Raw genomic sequence first — 12500 nt, 5'->3', positions numbered from 1 at the left:
ATAATAGTAATAATTACAATGCATGATCTCAGGGTTTGAATAAGAGTGGATCTGAAATTAAAGTATCGTTAGGAATAAGTCTTCATCTGAATATGTTGAATAAGAAAGTATGAACACTTTTTAATTTATCATTTAAATTTAACGTTACAAAATAGGTAACTAATCGTTGTATGTTGTATAATAATCAACTTCTTACCATTTTGTATTTCTGTTGTCTATTTCTTTTCCCTATGTGTCGAAAATATTAATAAATTTTTATTATGAATCATCCTTGGAATATTTGTAACACGTGTAAGGACTCAAGGAACACAAATATAGCAATAAGATCCACTGGCTATTCCTATGAGTAAACGCTCTGGTACACAAGCAAACAAACAAGCAAGCAGACATCCGTAAAGGGAGCAAAGGAATACAGGGTCATGAGAAAGAAGTAACGGAAGGTCATGGGAAATACACAAAGAAGAGCTCACTTATTAAAAGAAATAATTTAACAAGTTAATGAATAAATAAAAAGCAATATAAGTAAATGAATTTACATACAAGAATTGTATTAGGGTAGTAATGCACTGCATCTTCGCTTGAACTTCTGAGGCTATAAAATATAAGACAGGAAAATCCCCAATTTATAATTTTCATTCTTAGGTATTTCCTACATTTGTGAATATCAAAAGGCTGCTAATTTGTGCTAATATTTTTTTTATATTGTTTTGCATAAAGAAATTTATGAACGATTTATGAAAATTGTATAGTTTACAGATTAATGTAGTGATCACCCACAGAGGACGTCTAAATGGTCCTTAAACATGTCACTGTTTCCTTATATCTCTTGATATCTCTTAGTGTCTCTTCACGACGAGGTGGCCGAGTGGTTAAGGCGTTGGACTGCTAATCCAATAGGGTCTCCCTGCGTGGGTTCGAATCCCATCCTCGTCGGAAGGTATATTTTCTGAATGAATATCGTTCGATCCCCAAATCAATGCGTGAGTGAGGAGATGTGATTGCATGTTTCTGTTGACTACTTAGAGAAGTGAAATTATAAGGGAATTAAGTACCTGTTTGTTAGTCGACTGATGCAGGTTGTTGTAGAGTACATCTCTCTCTCTCTCTCTCTCTCTCTCTCTCTTCCAAAGACTGCGGTTAAATGGAATCTATTCATAAAACATCCTCTCTATCTCTCACTCTCTCTCTCCCCAAAATAACTTCAAAACTACCTTACTCAACCACGAACAAAGAAAATATCTGACAGTAATATTACGAAGTTTCCAGGATGGAGTGGAAAAGACTATAAATATGAAATCAACTGAAATTTTCCAGCCTCGAGGAAGAATCCAGTTTGCAAGAACTAAAAGAATGCTGGAAGGAACTCCCCTTCCCTTCCCGACCCGGAACAACATATTCAAGAAGATGACAATTTATAGTAAGGGTATTACTGGATTGAATTAGGAAATATTTTGTAAATTATATTTCGTACACCTTCCATAGGGGAAGTTTCAGTTATGAGAAGTAAAATCTATATCATAAGTTGAATATATAATATTTAATCAAATGCTCAGGGCTGAGGATCTTAAAGGGATAATTAAATTCCAACAAGATTGTGTATCTATAAAGTTAATTCAAATCTTGTTGATAAAAATTTACATGTACTGAAGCTGTGTTAACTGAATTGAGAGAGAGAGAGAGAGAGAGAGAGAGAGAGAGAGAGAGAGAGAGAGAGAGAGAGAGAGAGAGAGAGAGAGAGAGAGAGAGAGAGAGAGAATTTCTTGCCATGCTAGGTAGCTTTACATCTACAACAATGAACGGGACGTGAAATTTTTGCACAACCTGCGGTTCAGTAAAATACCAACTCATTTATATGAAACTATAAAGGGCAATCATAGACCGAAAATATCTCCCATTTAAATCCAAATCACTGACAAAACAGACCACAAAATAACAGAAATGAGAGGCAGGACCCCATACATGCTTAGCCCTTCAAATTTGTTATTAAAAAATTATCATGCTGATTTATGTGTTTTAAACAGATCAGACCTTATGGTCAACGTAATATATGAATTTAATTAGAATACCAGTTGATGTAAACATATCATGGAGATGTATATTAAAAGAATATAGAGAAAACTGAAATGGAAAATAGCAACAAAGACAGTACAATACATGCATTTTTCTGTTTTAAAACCTCAAACAAATTCTTATGATTTTGTCATCATACAAAGCTCTGTTATCTATAGTCTCCTCTTTCATATCCTCCCTCTGAGAGAAACAAATAACCAACTAAACAGTCTATAAGCAGAAAAAGGTTTTTCTCCTAATCAACAAAGTGACTTCAAACGGTCCAACCCTTTGATTAAGATGTACAAATGCAGACGATGCTTTGGGAGCAAGCAAAAACAAGCACGCACAGGATTCTTTAGGAGCGAGCAGGACTGCACCGCCCATTAGACATTTATATATCCTTTTTATTTGCATATCCTTTGAGCCACAAAGGATGTCCCCACCAGCTCTTACGACCTTCAAAGATACATTTCGAATTTTATTTTTCTAACCACATGAAGAACCGAGAACAAAAGGAGTGGAAATACGAGTTCTCTCTCTCTCTCTCTCTCTGTCGTCTCTCTCTCTCTCTCGGCTGGGTCTCGTAGCTTAATCTTAGCAATCTAACTGAGGAACTACAGCTGAAATATGCAACTAGTTGTTAGTCGAATGTTATGGGACACAACTTGGAAGGAAGAGAGAGAGAGAGAGAGGAGAGAGAGGAGAGAGAGAGAGACAGAGAGAGAGGACGCTCTTCCTATTATACCGGACTCTTTGATAGTCAAGGGTCGGCCTCACTTCAAAGGCTTCCAGGTCGAAGTCGGGGATTCCCCTTCATATGACAGAGGTGAAGAAGGGACATCTGTGTCCTGAGAATGAATTCCATAGGATGGTGCCATAAGTGAACTGGAAATCTTAGGTATGAAAATTGTTTTATTTTCCTTTACTGGTAATCTTGAGAGAAATATAAAAAAATTGTAATGAATTTAGATTGAAGAATATTATTTAAATCTATATGTAAAGAGAATAATAGACTCAGATAAATTCAAAAACATATTTATATATATACTCGCTTACACTTACATATAACACATCCCATTAATTGCTTGAAATAATTAAAACTCTCTCTCTCTCTCTCTCTCTCTCTCTCTCTCTCTCTCTCTCTCTCTCTCTCTCTCTATCATTGTCCAGGTCACATACGCCTACTACACGAATTGTAATCTTCACAGTGTCCCCATTAAATAAAAACAAAATAGATATTCTTTCCACTGGAAGGTTCGGAATAACAAGGATATCATTAAAGTAGACAATCCTTCTTATAAAAAGTGGATGTAAATTTAATACTTAAAATATTACTGATTGCACCTGAAGCAGCGTTATTCCTGAGTCCCTAAAGCTTAGGTTAAGAAACAATTTCTTTTGCTCAGGTGTCACAGTATAAGGCAAAATGGCTTTTACTACAAAAGACCTTAAAGATTTTTTCCCTGCATTGAGACGACCCTATTCATGAGTCATGGATAATGGAGGTAGATAAGAAGTGAGGGAGAGAGAGAGAGAGAGAGATGTATGAAAAGGTAAAAAAATAAATAAATAGGCTAACGAAGATGAGTATGATAGTAACGTCGAGATAATATGGAAACATCATTTTATGTTGAAGTATGAAAATTTGAAGTTTTATCTCTCTCTCTCTCTCTCTCTCTCTCTCTCTCTCTCTCTCTCTCTCTCTCAAAATAAGATGGTTCACGCATTGATTATTTATTAACATAAAATGATTTCGAAACTATTAAGTGTTATCACTTAAATACTAAAGTAACTTGGGGTTTATGCTTTAATGAAAATAGAAGCAATATATTTTTCCATTTGTTAGAGCCTTCAAAATTAGATTGTTCTAACTAACCTTGTTAAATAGCGATAATGAGCCCTCAAACGTGACTTTATATAACTTTTTTTTTATATTCTTCAATAAATATATTTAAAAATATTTTTTTGCATAACATATATTGATAACAGTAAGATGACTAAGGATCAAATCAAACGACCAAATAAATTCTATTCCAGATTTTAGCTTTATTGATATTTATTTAAGAATGATTTCCAACAGACTTTATTTTCAATCTTGTTGAAATGGAAATCCTCTTTTTCCTGTCTGACAGAGTTTTTGTTGATGAGTAGCAATCAGTGAAATTGAGTCTCTTTGACAGATTAAAAAAGCTACATTGATTGTTTCGCAAAGATATAAAAAATTATAAAAAATTTACAAATTAAGATATAAAGTTGAATCGTACTCGCTTAGTCATTGGAGAAGGCGCCTGGAAAAGCAAATCATGGTGATGAGATCGACTTGAGTAAACTGAAAGAGATGGCAGAAAAAAGGCCAAGAAGCAAGAAAACAAGGAGGAACTCAACGAGAAATACAAAGTACAAGAGAGGGGACTAAACAAACACAATAGAAGATGTAAAACAGAGGTGAAGGCCAAAGCACATAAGATCCAACGGTACATGAACAGGAAGGAATAAAGGATACCAACAGAACAAACTATTCGGAACCAACCAGAAAAGACTATACAGCCAACTAAGAGGGGAAGACAACCACCAAGATATTCCTGAAGCCGAACCAAGTAAGAGACTCTGGGAAAACATATGGAGCAATCCGGTATCACACAACAAACAAGCAACATGGCTCCAGGAAGTCAAGGAAGAAGAAACAGGGAGAATAAAACAAAGATTCACAGATATCACGAAAGACACAGTCGACACCAAACTAAAGAAAAATGCCAAACTGGAAAGCCCCAGGTCCCGATGAAGTCCATGGATACTGGCTCAAAAACTTCAAGGCCCTACACCCACGAATAGCAAAACAACTCCAGCATTGTATCTCAAATCACCATGCACCCAAATGGATGACCACAGGAAGAACATCCTTAGTACAAAAACGACAAAGAGTAACGGGAAATATAACCAGTAACTACAGGCCTATCACCTGCCTACCAATAATGTGGAAGTTACTAACAAGTATCATCAGTGAAAGGCTATACAATTACCTACAGGAGACAAACACCATCCCCCACCAACAGAAAGGCTGCAGAAGGAAGTGTAGGGGCACAAAAGACCAGCTCTTGATAGACAAAATGGTAATAGAATGCCTGAAAATATATGGGGCAGAGGAAAACACCATCAGCTTCCTCAAAAATACAATGCGCAACTGGCAATACAATACTTACAAGCTCTGGAATAAGACTAGCAGAGGTTAATATCAGGAGAGGGATCTTCCAGGGCGACTCACTGTCCCACTACTCTTCGTAGTAGCCATGATTCCCATGACAAAAGTACTACAGAAGATGGATGCCGGGTACCAACTCAAGAAAAGAGGCAAACAGAATCAACCATCTGATGTTCATGGACGACATCAAGCTGTATGGTAAGAGCATCATGGAAATAGATACCTTAATCCAGACTGTAAGGATTGTATCTGGGGACATCAGGATGGAGTTTGGAATAGAAAAATGCGCCTTAGTCAACATACAAAAAGGCAAAGTAACGAGAACTGAAGGAATAAAGCTACCAGATGGAGCAACATCAAACACAAAAATACAATGCGCAACTGGAATACAATACTTACAAGCTCTGGAATAAGACTAGCAGAGGTTAATATCAGGAGAGGGATCTTCCAGGGCGACTCACTGTCCCCACTACTCTTCGTAGTAGCCATGATTCCCATGACAAAAGTACTACAGAAGATGGATGCCGGGTACCAACTCAAGAAAAGAGGCAACAGAATCAACCACTTATGTTCATGGACGACATCAAGCTGTATGGTAAGAGCATCATGGAAATAGATACCTTAATCCAGACTGTAAGGATTGTATCTGGGGGGACACTCAGGATGGAGTTGGAATAGAAAAATGCGCCTTAGTCAACATACAAAAAGGCAAAGTAACGAGAAACTGAAGGAATAAAGCCTACCAGATTGGGAGCAACATCAAACACATAAATGAGACAGGATACAAATACCTGGGAATAATGGAAGGAGGATAAAACACCAAGAGATGAAGGACACGTTCAGGAAAGAATATATGCAGAGACTCAAGGCGATACTCAAGTCAAAACTCTACGCCGGAAATATGATAAAAGCCAATAAACACATGGGCAGTGCCAGTAATTAGATACAGTGCAGGAATAGTGGAATGGACGAAGGCAGAACTCTGCAGCATAGATCAGAAAACCAGGAAACATATGACAATACACAAAGCACTACACCCAAGAGCAAATACGGACAGACTATACATAAACGAAAGGAAGGAGGGAGAGGACTACTAAAATGACAGACAGAACAGAGGACTGGGCGGGAACAACAACAAAAAAAATGCACGAACAATACATGAGACAGACTAAAGAACTAGCCAGCGATGACACATGGCAATGGCTACAGAGGGGAGAGCTAAAGAAGGAAACTGAAGGAATGATAACAGCGGCACAAGATCAGGCCCTAAGAACCAGATATGTTCGAAGAACAATACGAAAAATGTAACCATAAACCACATAGCAAGCGAATGCCCGGCACTTGCACAGTACCAGTACAAAAAGAGGCATGATTCAGTGGCAAAAGCCCTCCACTGGAGCCTGTTGCAAGAAACATTAGCCTACCTTGCAGTAATAAGTGGTATGAGCACCAACCTGAGGGAGTGATAGAAAACGATCAGGCAAAGATCCTCTGGGACTATGGTATCAGAACGGATAGGGTGATACGTGCAATAGACCAGACGTGATGCTGCTTGACAAAGTCAATGAAGAAAGTATCACTCATTGATGTCGCAATACCTTTGGACACCAGAGTTGAAAAGAAAGAGAGGGAAAAAATGGATAAGTATCAAGATCTGAAAATAGAAATAGGAAGGATATGGGATATGCCAGTGGAAACCGTACCCATAATCATAGGAGCACTAGCACGATCCCAAGATCCCTGAAAGGAATCTAGAAAAAAACTAGATGCTGAAGTCGCTCCAGGACTAATTCAGTTGAGTGTGATCCTAGAAACGGCGCACATAGTAAGAAAAGTGAATGGACTCCCTAAGGAGCAGGATGCAACCCGGTACCCTACACTATAAATACCACCCAGTCGAATTGGAGGACTGTGATAGAGCAAAAAAAAAAAAAAAAAAAAAAAAATAAATAAATAAATAAATAAATAAAAAAAATAATAATAATAATAGTCAACCCCTATTGATGAAAAATCTTCCCCACTCAGAGTACTGCTGACAATATTAAAAGAGAGAGAGAGAGAGAGAGAGAAAGTTATGAAATCCATCGCAACTAAGAAAGCGAATTCCGTAACAATTGTAACAATTGGAACAAGCAGTTTAGCTCATTAACTTTTTTTTTCTGAATATAATCGTTATAATTTTTATTGTCTTGGTTAATTCTATATGAGGATAACATTCCATTGTATATTTTGTTATATTTTAAGTCGTTAATTTTTAGTCAGTTATACATCTATTTGTATAATATTAGCAGAGACAAACTAGAACGGATCAGGAGATAATGAAGGAATATAAAGATTTCACATTCACCAGAGAAACGTGAGAATTCAACGCCTCAGAAATATTTGGTCAGTTTAAAGCGAAGATGGGCAATGAAATGCCTTCACTGAGCTGGAAAATGAACCTGCAAATGAATCCCGGTTAATTCCCCAGGAACCTGGCTGCGGCTAATTATCAAACCTCGAAGAAACCAAGAGAGATAAATCGACCTCCTTTGTTTCTGGAAAGATCCTTAATAGAACAAAGGGGGAACTGATACGAAGTCCTCTCCAGTTCTTTACGTTGGAAATGGGTCGCAAACTTAAGAACATTTCAGCCGCGATTTTCCTAATTCAAATCTGTCTTGGTTATTTAAGGTACGACACTAAATGAAGGATAATTAAATATTTCTCTGTATTCTAACGTCGTTGTTTTTAAGCTAATATAAAGAGAGCTAAACCAGTTTACAAAAATTATTCAGCAATGTCAGCAGCTAAATAATGTTTTGGACATATTAGCATAAAAGATAAAACTGAAGTAGAAGACTTGTAGTATAATGAGGACCCGACGGAAGAACAGAAAATATGACCTCTCTCTCTCTCTCTCTCTCTTTATACAGATATTAGGTAAAACGATAGAAGTTTCCCCTTGTGTGCGTGTATGTTGCTTGTGTGTTGGGGGGGAGGGTAGGTGGGTGAGTGTAGTGTGTGTGTTTATGTTTTCAGAAGAAGATTGCACGAGTAGTTAAATAATGGGTCAAGTTCAAAAGCCAATTTGCTTATGACCTTCCGGATGAGTATTTTGGCAAATAGGATCTATCAGTGATTTATTCCATTTTTGTAATATATGAAAACCGAATAACCTAAAGAAACGAACTTTTAAGGTGAAAGAGCTAAGGAGTGAAAGAGTCATGAATGAGGGAGAGAAGGACTACTGTAGAACAAGAGAGTATGTAAGGCATTTTCACTTCAAGATCACAGTATAAATACGTCACCACAGAAGAGAGCAGGATGCTAAGAAATGCAAAAGCTTTTGAGATCTTTATTGGCTGAGGTCTAGAAATATCTTTAAGTAGGTGATAAAATCGTACAATTTCTTGCTACAAGAAAACGTGTTATTTCAAAGATCAATGAAACATCTATTTAAAGCAGATCTAAAAGTAGCGACAGAAGAGAAGATTAGAAATGATTCGTGAATGACTGAGAAGTAGGAATAACATCATAATTAATGGGTACCTGAGATAGGGATTCTGCTTACTAAATCATCATTTGCATTACCTTTGATTTTCATTGGTCTTTGATGCCTAACAAAGAGGACTATGAATCAGTTAAGGAAAATCAGGTAGTGATTTTCCTGAGGGGTCGTTCGACCTTTGTCCATATTGTACTAATCACTTGCGTTAGTCTCATAATCTTAATTGAGAGTTTGTAGAAGTGCAATATTATTTTATTAGCTGATTTTCGCTTCAAGAAAACTAGTTCTCTCTCTCTCTCTCTCTCGAAGAATTTTAAACAACCTGGGAAGTAGGACGACAAATTAGAAATGAAATAAAAGTATAATTACTTCTGAAATTATGTTGCAAAATAATAAGTTAAGCAGAGTGTCCTCCATATTTGTTTCTTGAATGCTGACGAGAGAGAGAGAGAGAGAGAGAGAGAGAGAGAGAGAGAGAGAGAGAGAGAGAGAGTAGGTATATTGATTAAGCTTATTGTTTCTGTTTCCAAATTAACGTTCTACGTTCTGATGTGACCTTTTTACACTGGACTAAATATCGGTTTAATTATTTTTGCCAAGAAATAAGATCAATAATGATCATATAACCGGTTTGCTGTATCTAATATCTTTCAGTTTCAAAGCCTTCGAATTTAAGATTTGGTAACCTGCGAAAGCAAATATCTATTAATTATGGGAAACCTGACATCAAACAGACTGGACCAATCTCCTCTTGCCCAATGCCCAATCAGGTCATTCGAATTTCTCTTATATTTCATCGACCCCTCGCATTAATCGGTTCCATATCATTCGTAAAATAAATATCGTATAATATACTTGATTTTGCTGGAGCTTATCATCTCTCTCTCTCTGAATGAGTGTGGGACTTCCTCTGTACACATTCTAAGAAAGATTTGTAGTCATCAGTTTGACCTATATTTTATTACATTGCCCATTTAATGCATATCTATTTAATTTTACGTATTTACTTCTTTTATAGGCGGGCCAATTGAACTTTTATAGGTTGTCATAGTTATGACTATTATTATAAACTAAACCTTAGCCTAGCCTGTTACAGCTTATAATAAGAAACATTTAAGAAATATCAATCAATGAAGGATCGTGTAAAACTCAGATCACAAAATATAACAATTTAATAATAGAAAATAACAAGCAATTGCATTGACATTTACTTTAGTAGAAAACAATGAAAGTTAAACCAATACAATTATATGAACAATGAACGGACAGACAAACAATTGAACAACACCTGAACAAATATACCAACGAAACAAAATAAAAGAAAACACACTGACTTACTTTAACAATAGGAAGATGATTATCCTACACCGTGTATACATATATGTTGTCGTTAAGGTAGCCTGAGAGCGACTCTGCCCCTCAAAATATTACAAGCCAAAGTAAACTAAATGAACGACAAGGATACTAAAGGACGAACAGTAACGAAAAGATAGGCAAGGATACAAAAGGTCAAAACAGGAAAACAAGTGTTACAAACCTAGTGGTAAGAAGGAGTACCACTACAAGAATAAATATGTACAAGACACTAATTACAGAGAAACTGACAGATTGTATACATAATATCACACTCCTCCCCGTTGAAGAAAAATGGCCTATCAGGACATTATAAGTTCATGAAGTGTATTCCAGAAGACTATCAGGAGTCCATGTGGGTCCGAGACAGGGCATCCGCAATGCAGTTATTAGTTCCTTTGATGTAGTGGATGGTTAGGTCAAAGTTTTGCAGAAACAAAGACCATCTGAAAATACGTTATTTGTTAACCTCGCTCGTCCGAGAAAGGTTAGTGGGTTATGGTCCGTAAAGATGGTGATCGGATGTTGGATGACAAATATATTTCATATTTCTGCAAGGTTAGGATGATTGCCAGCAGCTCTACTTTTCTACGGTCGCATAGGAAAGTTGGTGTTTTGAGTTTGCAGGAATAGTAGCTAACAGGATGCAGCATCTGTGTGTCACTGTTCTTCTGCATCAAGACAGCACCAATGCCAGTATCAAAGGCGTCAATCTGTATGATAAAAGGTTGAGCAAGATCAGGAGCAACAAGGACAGGATTAGAGCAAAGTATATTCTTTAGTTGATCAAAAGCTTGTTGACAATTAGAAGACTATACAAATTTATTTTTGGGGCTGGTTAGGTCAATCAGGGAGTGGCTACTTTACTATAATTTTTACAGAATTTTCCTGCAATAGGAAGTCATGCCTAGAAATCTTAAAAGACTTTACCTATTTTCGTGGGACAGGGAAACTCTACAATAGCAGTGATATTTTCATCTTTTGGAACAATTTCTCCTCACTACCTATGATGTGACCTAAATACCTAACCTTCCCTTTACCAAATGAAGATTTTCCTAGGTGAATAGTAAGTCCAAACTCCTGAAGACGACCAAACAATGGATGCTTTTAGTCGATGGATTTGTCTCATCCAAGGTGTCAGAATGTCACAACAATATCGTCGAGTACACATATGTACCATCAAGATCCTGAATTACACTATTCACCAAGCGCTGGAAGGTGGCGGGGGCATTGGTTAAGCCAAATGGAAGCCTCTCATATTGGAATAATCCAAAGTGGGTTATGAAGGCAGATATTTGCTTTGCTCTATCTGTAAGTGGAATTGATTATATCCACGCAATAGATCGATTTGAGATAAATATTGGCATTACCAATGGCATCTAAAATGTCATCAATACCTTGGTAATGGATAGCTATCTTTGATAGTAACATTGTTTATTTGGCGAAAGTCAGTGCATAACCTTACTTTACCGTTAGGTTTTGGAACTAAAAGACATTGAGACGCCAACCAAGCTGATGTGCTTCTAGTTGCCAGTCCATTCTTCAGTAAATATGATACTTCCTCCTTCATCCGTTGCTGCTTTTCCAGGCTGGTCCTGTAATAGTGTTGACGAATTGGTAGTGTACCGCTGTTAATTCAATGTCGTGTTCAGCATCGCTGCAACGTTGAGGCACATCCCCACATATACTCTTTTATTTGTGGAATAATTCTGCTAGCTGGCCTCCTCTGCTTTCGGGGTAGATGCTGTAAATATACTAGAATATTCTGCAATATTTCCTGGTTAGTAGAGTCTGTCCAAGAAACAAAATCATTAGAGTGATATAAATCTGCATCATGTGGCAATGGGGTTTTACTTTGGTGTGCTGATGCATTATTATTTCTTAGAATCTAATACATTAGAGTGATAGACAATGCAAAGCAAACTGGAGGATTACCATGATATTTCTTGATGAGATTTACATGAACTAATTGGGTTTACTTATCTTCGTCTGGAGTACCAATTATATAATTGTTATTATTGACACATTTCTGAATTATATAAGGACCAGAAAATTTATGTTGGAGAGGAGAACTAGGAGTGATGGAAATATACAAGTACAAAATACCCTTCTTTAAACTTACGAACTTTAGTTTTTAGTTCAAAATATTCCTTCATCGCATCTTTACTACTTGTTAAGTTATTAAATGCAAAATTATGGACTTTCAAAATTACATTTCAATTTATCGACATACTGCCCTACAGTTACGTTATCTTAAGTATCATTGTTCAACATTTTATCTTTAAGTACTTGTAGTGGCCCCCTAACTTTATGTCCAAATAACATCACAAACGGTGACATACCTAAGGAATCATTAGGGACTTCTCTAATTACAAATAATATTAAGTCTAAACTCCCATCCCAGTC

General features: G+C 36.7%; 1 non-coding gene across 1 annotated transcript; it reads left to right on the top strand.

Annotated features, from left to right (window-relative positions):
* The first annotated feature begins 851 nt into the window (after nucleotides 1–851).
* Nucleotides 852–933, top strand: Trnas-gcu (transfer RNA serine (anticodon GCU)). Its single transcript has one exon. It is a non-coding gene; the product is annotated as a tRNA-Ser (tRNA).
* Nucleotides 934–12500: the final 11567 nt, after the last annotated feature.

Source organism: Macrobrachium nipponense, chromosome 1 (assembly GCF_015104395.2).
Source record: "Macrobrachium nipponense isolate FS-2020 chromosome 1, ASM1510439v2, whole genome shotgun sequence".
In the NCBI taxonomy this organism is placed as follows: Eukaryota; Metazoa; Arthropoda; class Malacostraca; order Decapoda; family Palaemonidae; genus Macrobrachium; species Macrobrachium nipponense.
The sequence above is the reverse complement of the archived record's forward strand: the minus strand, read 5'-3'. Positions and strand labels throughout refer to the sequence as shown.